This window comes from Podarcis pityusensis (genome assembly GCF_964106645.2).
Source record: "Podarcis pityusensis genome assembly, chromosome: 7".
Taxonomy (NCBI): domain Eukaryota; kingdom Metazoa; phylum Chordata; class Lepidosauria; order Squamata; family Lacertidae; genus Podarcis; species Podarcis pityusensis.
Window position 1 is genome coordinate 75,588,613 of NC_138031.1, and position 18,060 is coordinate 75,606,672.

The following is an 18,060-nucleotide window of genomic DNA, read 5'->3' on the forward strand; positions in this document are numbered from 1 at the left end:
CATGGCCACTATGCTGAAGGAATGAAATGGGCACCAAAATTTAGGGATACAGAACTATAAATGCTGAAAAACCATTGCAGATGTGAAAATGGCTATTGTGGCCTTCTGCTTCATCAACGGCTTCCAACCCCATGGAGATGTTCCCTTAACTTCTGAGCCCCTCTAGATGCTTTCACTTGATACTGCCTGCATTTGAATGTTCAGGCCTCCCTGTGATAATCAGCATGTGTAGCAATTTTGACTCATACAGATGTATTTATACTGTAATGAGGTTTAATTAAATAGTGAAAAACTCCACTGGCTGCATCCAGGCAGATTTCTAAGTCTCTGTTGGTGACCCAGTTACTTTGACAAATTGTCTTGGTATATTTAATCAGTGTCCAAACTCAAGATCAGTGTATGAGTGGGTCGTGTGTGCACACACACTCACACAGGGGTAAGCTTTCCTATTTACCTGATGAACTGCAGACTGAGTCATTGGGGTCTAAGAAAGCAGTGGCAAAATTGGTGGGGCGTTTTCATTCAAGGAGGACTGAGAGAATAAGGAAGACAAATGAATATATGTGAAACTTCTTGGAGGTGCTCTGAAATCCTCCCTCCCTTCCCCTCCCTGTCAGTAGCCATTTTATTTTCTTAGAGGTCAGAATAATGCAGCATATTATATCCTGCTTGGTTAAGTAAGAATTCACCTATCTCAAATATGCATGTATGCACTCCCTATCAGAGTAATTATGTCAAGGACACAGAGCTAATTATTTGACAGCACTTGTGAGGAGTTCCTGGGCATGTACTCTTTATCTGAAGCAGTGTTGACTACTGTATAGTGTTGCGCTCATAAAACCTTATCAGAGGAGCTTGAAGTACTTTTGACATGCAAGAACAAGCCCCGAAGCCACACTTGTGTTGGATTACACTTTAGAAGCCTATTAGTTATTGTGGGTGTTGCTATCTTTTTTTCCGTTTAGGAATTTAAATATTTCTCTCCGTGTGTCATTTATAACTCTGAAAGAACCTTTACACAACACTGATAGCTCACTATATTTACAAAATTTCTGGTTCATCATGATCTATATTATAATCTGGCAATATGCTGCACTTATTTTCCATTTGCAACTAGAGCTATTTTTGTTGTCAGAGTAATTTAACATATACATTACTTAATCTCTGAATTTTGATAGTTCTATAGAAACCTGCTCCTAATTCAAATGAAAAACAGGCAGACTAGACCTGCAGCCTAGACTTTGACTTGACAGTGACTCTTGAGGATCTGACAGAGATCATTCATATCATCTGCAACCTGGTTTTATTTTAACTAGTGATGCCATATATTGAACTGCAGAAAATTTGCATGCACTGCCATCGAGCTGTAGTCCCTTTCTTCCCAGCTTTCCATATGGAAGTGAACTCTCCTAAGTTTTTATATTCTTTCTCTGTTTCCTTCCCCTTAACCTTTTTTTCTTTTTTAACTACCCAGCAGCTGCTGCTGTTCTAAAACAGCATTTTACTGAATTTTATTTTTTTTTGTTTCCAGGGAGAAGAATACATACTGTCGTTTCCTTGCAACTAAGAGATGTGTTTCTTGGTCACTGAAAAATTGGATATGTTGACTGTCATCTCTATGACTTGAGGTCTTCAACAAATTTCACTTGACCCTTCTAGGCAAAGGCCAATCAACTACCACCTGGCTGAGTAGGGACTCGGAAGATTGTGGTAAGTTGTGGATCTTGTCAAAATGGAATGGCTCAATTATGTTTGTGGATCTCGTCTAAATGGTAAGTGTAGGAGAATGAATCAAAGTGAATCTTAAGCCACTTTTATGCAAGAGTTTTGGTTCAATTTAAATGTATGTGGCACCATCTATGAACATAATGCTGTATAGGGTTTCCCCAAGGGCTCACATTTTTAAAATGAAGTACAGTTCTGCACTGTGCTGACCTGGCATATTGGTGAATGGTGCATTAGTAGAAATGGAACTAAATCTTCTGACATTGATCATCAGAATGATTCTGTGGGTGCAGTCCTGTAAGCAAGAGTAATGCCAGGCATGGATGTCAATCTGGTCGAAAAACATCCATGTGTATTATAATTATTCTTAATTAAATTACTCAGTGTTTGATAACTGATAGATGAACATTTGAAGCAACTGGACAGAAAATTATTGCCTTTGAGGTGACAGCAGGTGATTTGTAAATGCTATCTGTGGTGCTAGATCTATAATGGCTCGGCCAGGCATACATTTGATATTCTACTTGTCAAGTGATGAATGTGTGACTCTGTTGACCAGGCTTTTGTGTCCCAGAATACTGCATTCCAAGGTCACCAAGACTTCATTATGCAGACCATGTGCATTATGTAGCTGAGGAGTTGCCAGCCTGGCAGTAGCAAGCACCATGGCACCTGCAGTGACATTCTTTCTTTTTTTAGAGTATGTTTCTAGCCCTCCTAGAAAGAAAGTTATGAAGCAAGATGTGTAGGCACCCTTCTAAATGATTTCTGCAAAAAGAGCAAGCTTGGCTGGCCCCACCTGTCACCATTTTTAGTCAATAAGTGAAGTGGTGATTGAGTGAGTTGTTTGGACACCAGGCAATGGCAAACCTCAGGACCCCAGGCAGAAATTCAACAGGTTCAACCTTTTCCCATATAGAAATAAACTTGTGGGGAAAACTTCACCATTGTACTCTCTCTCCTATTTTGTGTTACACCATCATCCCCATGGCAGACATGTTGTGGCTGGTGCCGCACTCTAAAAAGGTTCATCATACCTGCTGTAGCATTTAGGAAGTTTATGATTTCGTGTGGTTTAGGTGTGACTTTTGGATGTAAATCCTGGCCTTGGGCCTTGGGCTTGCCAATCAAAAGGTTGGCGGTTCAGATCTCCGCTATGGAGTGAGCTCCCGTTGCTCGGTCCCAGCTCCTGCCAACCTAGATAAATAGGTACCGCTGCGGCGGGAAGGTAAACGGTGTTTCCGTGCTCTGCTCTGGTGTCAGTGTTCCATTGCGCCAGAAGAGGCTTAGTCATGCTGGCCACATGACCCAGAAAAACTGTCTGCGGAGCAGGCAAACGCCGGCTCCCTCGGCCTGTAAAGTGAGATGAGCGCCGCAAACCCAGAGTCATTCATGACTGGACCTAACTGTCAGCGGTCCCTTTACCTTTACCTGGTTGTTAGAATACTAGTCCTCAAAGCATTTAACTTTTTCGCCTCAGTCACATGATGCTTAAAACTGCTGCCCACAGGCTGTTGGCAGTTTTCAAACATCCTTGAGACTGCAGTGAAAATAATTGAGGAAAATTCTGAATAACCAAACATACACTGGCAAACTAACCAATTCTTTAGATTAAATTTTAAGTAAAACCTGCCTTGCCTTTCCAGCTGCAGCGGAAGCTCCAAAGAAACCCCTGGCTGTTTCGACAATTATTTCCCATGTGGGCTTATAGCTTTACTGAATTGCAGCCACAAAGGACAAATACACTTGACTTTTATATATATATAATTCAGAAGCTCTTCAAGTACCTTCTCATGTGGTGGCCTTAAGGTAGGAATAATGCAATAGTTGGCAAAGAACAAGAGAGCTGCAATAATTGCCACAAACACACACATATGGCAGGGCTTAAGCTGGTGGAGCTAATGCTGTTTTTCATTGTTTTCATTGTAATTATCTGCATATATATATATATATATATATGGTATGGAGAGAGAGGGCATGTTTTAATCCTATTAACGTTTAATGTTTTTTAAAGGACTGTTTCTAGCTTTTCTTACTTTATTTGTAAGCTGTCTTGAGTCCTTGTCAGGGCAGAGGTGGTTTTAGGGTAGCTCGACCAGTTTGGCCGCACTGGGTGCTGTGCTGCAGGGGGCACCACAACAATTTTGTAGAATGGGATGCGAGAGGTGGAGGCAATTTTAGCATTGCACAAGGTGCCACTAAAATTTGAAAACCCGAAGTCTGCCACTGGTCAGGGGGAAAGGCAGGATATAAATAAACTAATAATAATTATAATAAGACCTGTACACTAGTTACTTAGACTCATGGAATTGTAGAGTTGGAAAGGACCCTGTGCATTATCTAGTCCAACCCCTTGCAATGCAAGAAACTCAACTAAAGCATCCCTGACAGAGGTCCGTCCAACCACTGCATAAAAACTTCCAAGGAAGGCTAGTCCACCATCTCCTGAGGCAGACTGTTCCACTGTGAAATATATTATAGTAAAAGTAATAATCAAAGGGCTTGAAATCTAAGGAAACTGGTAAAAAGTCTTCTTGAGTCATCTGTAGTAAACACAATGGACTTGTTCATTGTTAACCCTGGTGGTTCCTTTGCTTATAAGAAGATGCAATAGACCAGACATGTTCAACCGGTCGACAGCGATCGACAGGTAGATCCCTGGGTGCTCATGGTAGATCGCTGTCGATCATGGGACCCTTATCGATCATGGGATTAAAATAACAGTTGAATGAATGTTTCCGACCCCCCACCCCGTGGCATAATGTGTTTGCACATTTTGCGGATGTTGTTGTCGATTGTTGATACGATGATTGTCATTCCTTCCATCAAAAAGCTCAACAACTCTGGCCTGTCCTCCCCTTCCACCCACCCCATGCATGTTCCCCCTCCTTCTAATGTCAATGGGTAGATCACTGCCAGTTTTTTTACACTGGCAGTAGATCTCAGTCTCTTGGGAGTTGGACGTGCCTTCAATAGACAGATGCCACCTTGAAGTTCTTCTAACATTGGCCAATGTGCCACCTCTTGTTGAGATGTATGAATCCCTCCTCCAACTGAATTACATCTGGGCTAAAAATAATGAGAGTTGCTGGCTTGTTTTTATTAGTTCTAATTTAGCTAGTAACATTCTGGAACATTTGGGCAATGCCACTTTGGAATTGTAGATCCTAAGCAACCGAAAGGTACCCTTGTGTGTTGTGCATTGATTCCAGATGCCGTGGCTCCTGATTGGCTGCTGCAATATGGAAATGGAGGGGATGTCAGCTGATTTGACAGCATTGGCACTTGTGGGGAGGGATGCCAGTGTTACCCATGGGCTGCATCCTTCATTCCCCAAACTTTCCCATCAAATGGAATGAATCCTGATGCTGTAAGTGACATAGGGCTTCCAAATAGGAATAGTGGAAACGGGAAGCTCCGTTCCCCAACCAGGCAATGGGAATACTAAGGCTAGGCAAAAATGCAGTTGTTAGGGAGACAGGACAGTGTCTCATTAAGATCAAGCAAGGGTTAAAGCTATCAATATCTAGGTAGGCGGAAGCGGCATCTAGTGACCCCACTGACCTGGATGAATGGATGCTTACTGAATTGATGCAAAAGTGGGATATCATTTGGAAATATACCTCATTATTAATTAGAAATGGATTAAGAGTTTTGGACAATAACAAGTGTTATTATGAGCTCTGAAAATCTGTATTATAAACCCAATATTAGTGAACTTCATCAGCGTCTCTAGTAGTGAAATGGGTATCTTTTGCATCATTTGTATTGATTTCAAGTACTGTTGAAGCTTAAAAAAACGATAGCATATAATTTGCTCTGCTTGGGAATTGAAAGGAAATACACTATTTATAGCAAGGATTTAAAAGTCTTTGTGCTGGCAAATAATAGCAACTCGTTTACTGTTTAGAACGTTCCCCTGAATCTCACACATGACCTTTGCAGTAATTAGTAATATAATTAGTTTAGCACTTAGAATGATGGGCTAATACGACATCATGTTCCTTCATAAAAATTTGCTGAGCAAATATTGATGGAGAGATAAAGGAAATAAAAGTCGGCTGCTTGACCTTTTTCCCTCCAGACTATAAAATTTCAGATGGCACATTTGGTGAGACATACTAGGAAGAATATAGAGCAAAAGCAGGGTAGTGCTTAACAGAGATATGTTAGAAATGATATGGAACTTGTGATCTGCTGTGTGATCAACTGTAGAAATATCAGAGGAGAATACAGTTACTACACAAATCTATGCATGTCTAATGTTTGAGAGTAAGCTCCACTGAACTTGTGGGACTTATTTCTGAGATGATTTATGAAATTAATAATTCCGCAAATATTTTAAATATTATCTGCAAAACAGTGTTTTGATTCTACAAGCTATTTCACAGTTAAGCCAGTTGCACATGTGAACCTCAGCAATGGTTCAGTTCTGTATTCATAAACCTTGTTTTTGAATGAGAAACAGGATATAGTTATGTCCAATAATGATTCAGATCTGCATAAATTTATTTCCTTGTCCGTGCTTTTAAATAGAGACGATCATGTACAATTAAGCCAATTGCCTGTGTAATGTGAAGAATAATTTGTAAGAAGTGCACTCGTATCTCTGCTTTTGAATAGGCAACACGATGTGAAGTTTCAGGTAGTAATACATATGGGAGGCACGCAAATTATTCAGAGCCACTGTAGCAGAGAAATAATATATCTGCTTCTGCAGATAAGCATCCTGAATGTGCACTGATGTTGTCCCGAAAAGTGGAAATATCCATGAAAGTAAAGGGACTGGGTTTGCACATCCCTACATTTAATGCACAGGACATGGGTGGCGCTGTGGTCTAAACCACAGAGCCTAGGGCTTGCTGATCGTAAGGTCCGTGGTTCGAATCCCCATGATGGGGTGACCTCCTGTTGTTTGGTCTCAGCTCCTGCCCACCTAGCAGTTCGAAAGCATGTCAAGTGCAAGTAGGTAAATAGGTACCGCTCTGGCGGGAAGGTAAACGGTGTTTCTGTGTGCTGCTCTGGTTTGGCAGAAGCGGCTTAGTCATGCTGGCCACATGACCCAGAAGCTGTCTGTGGACAAACGCTGGCTCCCTCAGCCTATAGACCAACATGAGAGCGCAACCCCAGAGTCATCCGCGACTAGACGTAACGGTCAGCGGTACCTTTATCTTTACATTTAATGCAGCAAATTGAATGAAGACAGAAGAACATCTGACCAGCCCTGCTGAATCAGACCAAAGGCCCATCTAGTGTTCTCTTCTCATGATGACAAGTCAGATGTCTACAGGAAGCTTGACAGCAGAACCTGAGTGCAACAGTGCTCTCCCTACTTGTGATTCCCAGGGAGTGGTGTAGCGTGGGTTGCCAGGACCCCAGGACTGTGTGGAGGGTAGGTGGGAGGGAGGGAGGGAAACAGAGTATGCATGTGCACTCAACTGCCTAACAACATTGCATCACCCAGAAGATCGTAGGTGCAGAGATAAGAAAGGAAAAGTCGTTTTGTCGTCTGGAGAGGTGAGTTCCTGGTTCACATGGAGAAACATCAAACTAGCCCAGCCCACAGACCTTCCTCTCTCTTCTCTAATCCCAGACTGCCTTCTTAACAACTCTAACTCTAACTCCTCCCCTTAGGTTCCTATTGGTTAGTCATTTAACCCTTTTCTTATGAACCCAGTATGATGTCACACACTTAGGAGGGCAAACGTCACACCATTATTACCTTAATCCTCCATGAATTTTGTTCAAATTCACGGAGGATTAAGGCAATCATGGCTACTAGCCAAAATGGCTGTTCATCTCTTCTAAAGTCATTCCTGTTGGTTTCCATCACTACATCTTTTGCTAGCAAATTACATAACCTACGTCTGCACTGTGCCACAAAATACTTCCTTTTATCTGTTTTCCAATATTTGGCTTCATTTGATGACACTGAGTCATCCAATTATGAGACTGGGGAGGGGGGAACTATTTCTCCACACCACACACACTATCAAGTCCCCTCTCACTTGCCTCCCCGCCACACATTGCCAAAACTAAAAAGCTCCCAAGGTTGCAACCCTGTCCTCCAACAGAGTCGTTGCTCCAACACCTTGATCATTTTGGTCGCCCTTTTTTACACTTCCAGCTCTACATTTTCAGCTCCAGGCCCAAGTCAAAGTGCTGGTTTTGATCTACAAACCTTATGCAGCTCATTATCCTCATTGCAGAAAAGGGGAACAGAAAGTCCAGCAGACAGACAGTCTTTTCAAAGACTGTGGAGATTGTGGATGGGACTGATTTTCCTTCCTCTGTTCCTCGAAGATCGGGAGAAACAGCAAAGTGTGTTGTTCTGAACAGGCAGGCAATTGCATTCTGGATGTCTCTGCCCTCTGTATGTGGGGGGAACAGACTCACATGCTGTCTCAGGAACGGAGCTCTGTTTTAGACAGGTGTTGAAAAACAGGCGAGCTGTGAGTCTCTCAAACCACACTGCAAACAAGTGCAGCAAACCTGGGTACCTCATTTCTGTCTGCTGCTAATTATGACCTTTCACTCCAATACTTTACCAAAAAGCGCTATGGCTCAACTGATAGATATTGGAGTGAACAAGCTTCCAGAAGCACTATCATGTTAGTTTGTCATTTTAGCTTCATCCTAAACTCTAGAAAACCATTCTGCTAAAGGAGGATAGGTCTCGTTCTTCTAATAATTAACTGTATATGTCTCGGACTTGTATTTTCAAGCAGAAGTCCAGCGTGCCATGTTGATTTTTTAATACTGTTTTAATTGTATTAGAGTTTAATTACATTTTAATGATGCTAAATTTTCAAACAAAAAAGAAACCTTTAAATTAGATGACAGTGTTTTGTTTTTTTCCCAAGCAAGTATGCCAGACTCATTTACATTTTTCTTCTGTGTTAGAAGTGCTCAGCCCTTTTCCTTATTATTTCAGAAAAGCATTTGCAGGATTGCTAATGGAATCTATACGTGAATCCCCCCCCCCACATGCTATCTACTTGACAAACACTCCCCCCCAACAGAGTTATCTTAATTATTGTTTATTATTATTTATTCAATTTATATCCCACCCTTCCTTCCAAAAGTGCCCAGGGCAGCCATAGATTCTCAATAATTAAAGCAAATCTAATTTAAAACATTGTAACAGAAGGCTTGAAAATTCACTAATTTTCTGCTCACGTTAGTTCTTTATTCCCTGTTTTTGTAATTTCCTCACATCCAAGAAAATATGATTCCACCTCATATAGATAGGACTGAAGCCCATATAGGGACATTATATATGAGTGTGTGGAGGGGGGTTGGGATGATGCCCAATGTGCATGTCTCTATAGCCTGCGTATTTCATGGATCCTTTTCCACATCAACGTAAGCCTGTAGGTCTTCTTCAAATTGAATCTTGAATGTGTGGAGGAATTTAGATCTCTCTTCCAGATCTGTATTGGAACATTTAATGGACATCTGCACAGGGCTCTAAAATCTTAATGTTATCAATCTGGTCATTATGTTAACAAGAGGTCACCAGAAGAATTGGGACTGAGTTAATAGTTGTTTTGGTTTGGTTTGGTTTTCCCAAATCAAGAAAATGGGCTGAAATCAATTACAAGCATTTTCTGTTATTGTCTCACATTATTAAAATTACACCATACAGTGTATTTTATGAAAATTCGTAAGTAACCCTCTTCTATTTAATATAAGCTTCCTATTCACAGTATGTAAAATGTCATAATCATATACTGTGAGATATTCACAGTGTGAATAGAGTTGAGCTGTGCTGAACTTTTATTTGTCTTCCTAGTTTGTTCCATTTGGAAGTGACGGATTGCTTTTGAGTAGAAGGTGAAAGCCTGTTTGCGGTAGAGGCTAAGGTTCACCAGACAAGTGCTGAGAATAGGAAGTCTTCACACTGAGTATCAGGCTGAACAAATCTCTTTGGGAATGAGATCAAAGTGAACTGGTGTCAAGGTTTTTATGAAGGGGGAGATTGGATTCCTGGGAGAGAGGAATCCTAACATAAAAAATGAGGTGAACATTATCTGAAGAATATGTAACAGGGATCACTCCATTTGTTCAAGGTTATCTATACATCTGAGAACATTACAAAAGACTCCGGAATAAGCTTAGCCATCATGGAACAAGAGATGAGGTCCTCTTGTGGATCAGGAACTTCTTAAGTAATAGGGAAAAGAGAGCAGGAAAAAATGAACAGTTCTCCTGATAGGAGGGGTGTTGAAAGTAAAGTCTTTCAAGGATCAGTATTGGGAAATGTGTTTTTAAATTTCTTTATAAATGATCTGAGGGTTAGGGGGGAGCAGTGAAGAATTGTGAAGTGCTTCAAAAGAACCCCTCCAAATGGCAAATGCAATTCAGTGTAAACAAGTGTAAAGTGAGACATGATGGGAAAAACATCTTAATTTCACGTGTAAACTCATGTGGTCCAAGCTGGTGGTATGAGACCTTGGGGTCAGAGTGGATAGCCCAAAACATTTGTGTAGCCCTCTTCTTTATCCCTGATACTTGTTTGACTTTCTAATGGCTATGACAGTTAATACAGTTATTTTCAGTGTCAGTTATTCCAAAACTTCTTTTTTTTTTTTGTATTTTAATAGATCATTCAGCAATCAATAGGAGGTATATATAGCTGGAAGGGAGGTACCCCAATCTCCACATACAGTTGCACATCAGACTGCATTTATCCATGCTAAGTTTATTAGATATTTCTTTTTGTTTGTTTTCCCTGCAATTCCCTAGAGAATGTGTAAAACCTAAGTATCTTAAAATGTTTTTTATACAAGCTGCTACTTAATTGTTCATGCCCTTTTCAAGTTGAATGTGCTGAATAAAAACACAGATTGCTGTCAAGGCCTTTTGGGTGTTGCATGCTACTTGTTTCAGAGGAACTAGGAATTTCAATAGGTTCTTTGGGTTATATTCAGGCACCTCTAGGCTGTGGGACGCGGGTGGCACTGTGGGTTAAACCACAGAGCCTTGGACTTGCTGATCAGAAGGTCAGCGGTTCGAATCCCCACGACTGGGTGAGCTCCCGTTGCTCGGTCCCTGCTCCTGCCAACCTAGCAGTTTGAAAGCATGTCAAAGTGCAAGTAGATAAATAGGTACCGCTCCAGCGGGAAGGTAAACGGTGTTTCCGTGCGCTGCTCTGGTTCGCCAGAAGTGGCTTAGTCATGCTGGCCACATGACCCAGAAGCTGTACGCTGGCTCTCTCGGCCAATAAAGTGAGATGAGCGCAGCTACCCCAGGGTTGGTCATGACTGGACCTAATGGTCAGGGTTCCCTTTACCAGTGTGGTGTAGTGGTTAAGAGCGGTAGTCTCATAATCTGGGGAACCAGGTTTGAGTCTCCGCTCCTCCACCTGCAGCTGCTGGGTGACCTTGGGCTAGTCACACTTCTCTGAAGTCTCTCAGCCCCACTCACCTCACAGAGTGTTTGTTGTGGGGGAGGAAGGGAAAGGAGAATGTTAGCCGCTTTGAGACTCCTTAAAGGGAGTGAAAGGCGGGATATCAAATCCAAACTCTTCTTTACCTAGGCTGTAGTCTCTGCTCCTGGAATAAAAAGGGTCCTGCATTTAGAACTGTAGCTATTCTATTTGACATGGCAGCCTTGTGTCAAGTCTATAGCATGACATTTCCTACCATCTCCTGTCCCATGCTGTTGGCAGCTGCTAGTGTTGGTGGAGGCAAGTGATCCATAATAAGATTATGTCACTACATGAGCAACATTGTGGGAGGTGGGAGAACTGGCATACAGCTGCCATTGTTGCTGGCATCCTTAAAAAAAAAATAAAATAAATAAATAAATATTTCTAGTTGATTCCCGAGAGCCAGTTTTCATGTTCAGGAAGGGCAGATGGTACAAAATCCCAAGTGGCAAGGTGGCTAGATTGGTCTCAACTAGGGCCAGGGCCTTTTCAGTACTGGCCCCGACTTGGTGGATCGCTCTTTCACAGGAGACTAGGGCCCTGCAGGACTTGACATCTTTCCACAGGGCCTGCAAGACAGCTGTTCCGCCTGGCCTTTGGTTTGGACACAGTCTGACCCTTAAGTTTCCCTCCCCTTATGGTTTTGATTTATGGGCTATTATTAAAATGAAGCTGCATTTTAAATTGCATTTTTAACCTGTATTTTAAATTGGTTTTTTCCTCTCCCCTATTATGTTTTTATTGTAATTTTACTGGTGTTAGCCACCGTGAGCCCAGCTCTGGCTGGGGAGGGTGGGGCTTAAATAAAAAATTATTATTATTATTATTATTATTATTATTATTATTATTAATGCTCTCAGGCCACAATCTGCATTGCAGCTCAGAGGAAAATGAAGCAGCACTTTGCAAGCCATTGCCACCTTTGCTCCTGAAGCATCCTGGCAAGAAGGTGTAGACTTGCCCATGGTCTCCACTTCAGAGGACATACATCACAGGCAGCCTTCATCACCCCCACAGAGTGAAGGCAGTGGCCCTTTGTGCAACAGACAGATCCCTGGAGAGTGTAGGAATAACAGGAGAAATCAGGGCAGGCAGAATTCATAAGGTCTCATAAGATGCTGCTAAGGCAATAGTTCCCTTAAAGAGTTATTACCATCAGGGAGCTCTCCAAGGTTCTGTTGTCTTTTCCCCTGCCTGCCTTGCCTTGCCTTGCCTTGCCTTGCCTTGCCTTGCCTTGCCTTGCCTTGCCTTGCCTTGCCTTGCCTTGCCCTGACCTGTACTTAGACTAGACTCACCTTACTTGGTCTGTTCTTTTCAATAAGTAGCAACTCCGCTCAAACCATGAATGGTTCAGAGTCTGTCTCTCCTCACTTCCCCAGGATCCCAGCCTGAAAGAAGGAACCCTTGAACTAATACAGGGTGAGTGTAGTGATGAGATCTATCCCCTGGGAATAAAGTGGCTCCTACAGGCAAATAAAGGTTCCTCAACCTTTAAAAGCAAATAAATAAGTAAATGATGAGCATCTCAGTCCTGAGTTACAAGTATGAACTATATGTTTTGCAAATCATCGCACTCTTGTTAGTATTCCATTACATAACAGTTTAGCATTTGTGCGACAGACATTTACAGCGTACTGATTCACCTAGCGTCTCTCTGCCTTTCTCACTGGAATAAATATGGCATGTATTAAAAGATACGCTTCGATAAATTCTCATTGAACAAGTCTATTAAGGAAATGACACAGTGGTGTTGGGTGCAAGGATCACAGCCAGACATTTTAGCAAACATTTATAACCAAGGCTTTCTCCCCCTTATCCCTGAGACAAAAGGTTGCACTTTTGTTGTTCAAAACATCAAAGCCAGTTGTAAAACGGGACTTCTGAAAATCATTACAATACCCAGCAGGCTTGCTTTAGGGTACAGAAACACTTGCCGCTGTTGAAAAGGCCGTCGCTCTCTGCAGCAGGCTCTTGGAAGCTGGCATGCAAGAAGTAGAGCTGATGATCCCAGCCTGATAGGGCAGCACTTCACTTGGGCAGGTTCACAGACTGGTTGATTCAGAAAGCCCAGGGTCAGAACAGAGAAGCTCACACTCCAAAGGAATGAAGTTGCATAGACTGAAAGACAAGCAAGAGGATTGGAGGGAAGAAGGAAATCTGAGGAATTAGTAGGGTGACAGGAAGTGACACCTGGGAATCAGTGGAGTAGGAATCCACAGTAAGGTTGGAGCCTGACATTCATACAGGCCTGACCTAGAAGAAATTATAGCTAGGCTAGGTCAGGAGGAACTAATGAGCTGCCTGGAGATGAAGCCATGTGGAGGCCTGGGAAAATAGGACTTCCTTCTTATCTTCACTTTTCAGCTTTATGTGGCTTACCAATGCACTTTCTTTTCTTTCCTTTCCTTTATGATTCTCCCCTTCCTCATTTAATCCCCATGAAACCCTGTGAGGTAGGTTAGGCTGAGAGATGTTGACAGGCCCAAGGTCATCTGGTGAGCTTCATAGCTCAGTGGAGGATTTGAACCCAGTCTCCCAGGCTCTAGTTCATCATTCTAACCACTACATCACATTGGGGTCTCTTCCACACCTCTGCTTGTGCTGTGCCAATAAAGCATGGCCTGAGAGGTATTCCCACTCCTTTTGATGGGAAAACCTGCTCTTCAGCAATAAATCGGAACAAACGGGAAAATCCTGAATAGCCATTTGTTCCAATTGAGTCCTAAACGGTGATTTTCTCCAGGAAAAAGGGAAGGGAAAAGAGGAAGTGTGGCTAAACCCTGACTCTCACCATAAATTTCACAATATACAAAATATCTATATATCAAAGATCATGACTGGCTGCAGAGATGTATTTGGGGGAGCGTGGCTGGTTTGTTTGCACTGGGTACAAGCTGAGAGGGCACCATGCCAAAAGGGCACTATAGTGGATGCCACAATAATAATGAACAACGGAAGGTGAGGGGGCAATGCCAAATTTTGGCCTACACAGGGTGCCATTGAAAATTTAAAGCTCAAAGTTCACCTTTGTTGGCTTAAGTTCATCCTTTGCATACTAAAGCTTGCATAGGAAGGGAGCTCCAGCTCCAGCTCCAGCTCCTGCTGCTATAATGTCTTGCTTGCAAATCATAACCGGGGCACAAATGCAGTTAATAATTATCTTAGACCAGTTAACAGAGATTAACTCAGTTACTAGTTTCCTAAATCTGAGAATGTTCTTTACAAAAAGAGGTTTTTTGATTTTTTTGCAACCCTTAAGAAACTTCCAAATACAGTGGAACCTCGAGTTACAAACGCCTCAGGTTACAAATGCTTCAGGTTACAAACTCCTCTAACTTGGAAGAGTTACCTCGAGTTGAGAACTTTGCCCCAGGATGAGAAAGGAAATTGTGTGCCAGCGGCTCAGCGGCAGCAAGAGGCCCCATTAGCCAAAGCACACCTCTAGTTAAGAACAGTTTCAGGTTAAGAACAGACCTCCGGAACGAATTAAGTTTGTAACTAGAGGTTCCACTGTAAGTAGAACTGTATCCTGCACCCCTGAATTGGCATGGTGATTGGAAGGCTAGTAGCTTGCAAAATAGCTAACCTTTTTGTTTTATTATTAATTTGGAGAAGATGGGACTGTGAAATGAATTTTTCACTTAATTTCCATGGAAACTACATATAAACAAATGTTAGGCTGTGCACTGTTTTCTTTGGGAATATATATATATATATATATATATATATATATATATATATATATATAATGCACTGAGGCATAATACATGAAAAGTTCAATTTCAGTGCTTCTCCTCCAGGCCATGGAATTCAGTATTATGGAGCACTGATGTTCATAGTAGCAGCCAGTTACTTTAGGGTTCAGGTTTTGAAATATTATGTTAATGTTGCCCAAGATGTATCAAAAACAGATAGTTGGTTTCAGGAATGCCTATTCTTGCATTTTATTCCATGTACAAATTCCACATTCAAACCTCATATTCTAACAAAACCAGAATTCAATCTATACATTCCCCTGTTGCAACATATTATTTGTTAGTGTCTACTCTTAGCTACTAACTTTATTTGTGATAAAGGCTGAAGGTGTTTTGTTTTGTGCTTTTGTGTGTGTGTGCTAGGAACAAGAACTGACTCTGTTCTTTACACGAGGCTGTAATTTTAAGCATACTCGCTTGGCAGTAAATCTCACTGACATGGACTTACTTCTGGTAAACTTGGAGAGGACCGGGCTAAGCATCCCAAGGGGGCTTAATTCTGGCATTTTTGTGGTGGGCCACTGTCTCTTCCCTTCTTTAAAACAACAACATTGCAGTGAATCCCATCACCATACAAGCAAAGTGGGCAAGACCCCAACAATCCGCCATCTTAATTTCTCACAGACATCTCCACTTATAAATCTGCACCAGCAGATTTATGTCAAGGGACTGTTCTTTACATTGCTAGCAGCAGCCTTGCTGCTGAAAATGGTTTAGCATCAGACAAATAAAATAATGGCGGCATATTAGGATAGCTGTGGGATTCAGAGGATAATCTAAATTTCTAGCCTGTTTGGTCCATGGTCCATGTTCACTCTTTTATCTTAAGGTGTTTTGTTTTGTTTCAGATACATTTCTGGGGTGCCCTAGAGCTGGTGGCCATGACCCTTATAATTTTTTTAATCTAGTTTAATGTCTGGTTCACATCAACTTGATTAGAAACACTATGGAATAAAGGAACAAGTTGAAATGTCATGATGTTTGCTAGTATTCTCTGCCAGATGTAGACTCAAATTTATATCAGCCAGTAAGGTTGGTGGTGTACAACACCTTGAGAGTGCTGCAATGTTGGCTAGTTAGGGTTTTGGTATGAAAGATTCAGTGTTTGTTGTTTAGTAATATATAGTGCTTTTTTCCATATATATATATATATATATATATATATATATATCAGTACTCTCATTTTCCTACTGAAATACTGCCCCTCAACGAGGCAAACCTTTGATTCACAAAATGTTTAGGGGTGTGCGTGCCCCCATGTACCCCAGGGGGAAAAGCACAGGTAATATAGTAATATAGTGACTGTAATATCTGCATGTTGGATTGGAGTAATATTGGAATAATAGACCAATTTTTCTTTGTGTATACCCAAAAATATTTTTTCCACATTTTGCAATGTCAGGGTTATTTTGCAATGTCTGTTATATGAAAAAAAAGGGGAAAGTGAGTGCAACTTGTTTTAAAGTAATATAGATTATGTCAGTAGAATGAACATGACATGATGATTAATGGACTTCCTACTCTATTCCTGGGGTATGATCTCTGCAATTAACTGGACAAGTAAATATGTTTTTTGCTGATTCTCTGAATGAAGTAATGTTTAATGGTGGCATCAGCGTGATTCCTCTTTCTGGGCATCACACAGCATTTCCATTAAGAATCCTGAAACCCTGAGAGAATTAGTGCTTTCAGAAAGCACATGATGGCATTAAGCTGTGGTGGGTTTTTTTGTGTGGTTTTTTTTTGTCAAATCATGCATTATTTTGTGGCCGCCAAAAAGATAACTACATTGGATAATTTAGCTCTGAATTTTAGCAGGCAGAAAACAGCTCCAGTCCTTTAAGAGCTTGCTTCACACTTTACCACTAAATGAGAAGAAAACAGATACATAGACATTTATGGTTTCTCCCATTCAGATATTTATTTCAAAGCTTGCTCAGTTCAGTGATAAATAAATAAATTCTTAACAAATAATCCTGCTAGTAGAGCCCCTACGAGCAGATGTTTAATTCCCACCCTTAAATCATCCACCATGAATATCATCTGCAGTTGGGATGGAGTTTTAGCTGCTGCAAAACTATCTATACAGATATTAAGTGTTGGCAATGAGAAAGTTGTGAAAAACAGGTGGAATATTTATTCTTGGACCCCCCACTGCCCGGAATGTCATTTTTTGTACAGTGGGTCTATTCTTCCACAATCATGGCTTCGATGCGATTGCAAATATTCAATATTGCCAAAACTAAAATCCAATAGGTTCGGAAAACAGGTGCTTGAATGTTGATATGTTCAAACGAAATTGTTGCTCAATCACTGCTGGGACAGCTCAGATGGTAGAGCATGAGACTTTTAGTCTCATGGTAATGGGTTCAACCCCACATTGGGCAGAAGATTCCTGCATTTCAGGGCTTGGGCTATATGACCCTCAAAGTCCCTTCAAACTCTACAATTCTAAGTGTGGATGTAGGATCTCACCTTTTTGAGTCTCCACATCAAGCATGGATTCATTTTTATTTTAGAAAATGCAAGATGGGAAGCATTGACTAATGTTTCCTCTTTGCACACTTTCCTTCTTGATCACATCCCAAGCGTGATGGGGGAGATGCCTGTTTTTCTGAAGTGGGGATAAAAAATGAATCTCCCTTGAAGGGGTATGTAGGCTCATCTCCCTTTAAAGCAGAGATGGGGAATTTGTGGCCCTCCATGGGTGGCACTGTGGGTTAAACCACAGAGCCTAGGGCTTGCCAATTGGAAGGTTGGTGGTTCGAATCCCCGTGATGGGGTGAGCTCCCGTTGCTCGGTCCCTGCTCCTGCCCACCTAGCAGTTCAAAAGCATGTCAAAGTGCAAGTAGATAAATAGGTACCACTCCGGCAGGAAGGTAAACGGTGTTTCTGTGCACTGCTCTGGTTTGCCAGAAGTGGCTTAGTCATGCTGGCCACATGAACCGGAAGCTGTATGCCAGCTGTCTTGGCCAATAAAGCGAGATGAGCGCTGCAACCCCAGAGTTGGTCATGACTGGACCTAATGGTCAGGGGTCCCTTTACCTTTACTTTTATGTTGGATTCCAACCCCCCATCAGCCCTAGTCCCAGAATTCCATTAGATATTATAGAAATTGCATCCCACCAATGCTGCAAGAGAACGTTA

The 18,060-nt window shown here is 41.7% G+C and overlaps 1 protein-coding gene across 7 annotated transcripts in view; it reads left to right on the forward strand.

Annotated features, from left to right (window-relative positions):
- CDH18 (cadherin 18) overlaps positions 1 to 18,060 on the forward strand; it is a 646,256-nt gene that overhangs the window by 356,970 nt on the left and 271,226 nt on the right. For 6 of the 7 annotated variants that reach the window (XM_081014758.1, XM_081014761.1, XM_081014759.1 and 3 more), the window contains one exon: positions 1,532 to 1,710. The gene's annotated coding sequence lies outside the window, so the exon portion shown is untranslated. Of the gene's footprint in view, positions 1 to 1,531; positions 1,711 to 5,076; positions 5,096 to 18,060 lie in introns of those variants that run through there. The other variant, XM_081014764.1, reaches the window with a different exon arrangement.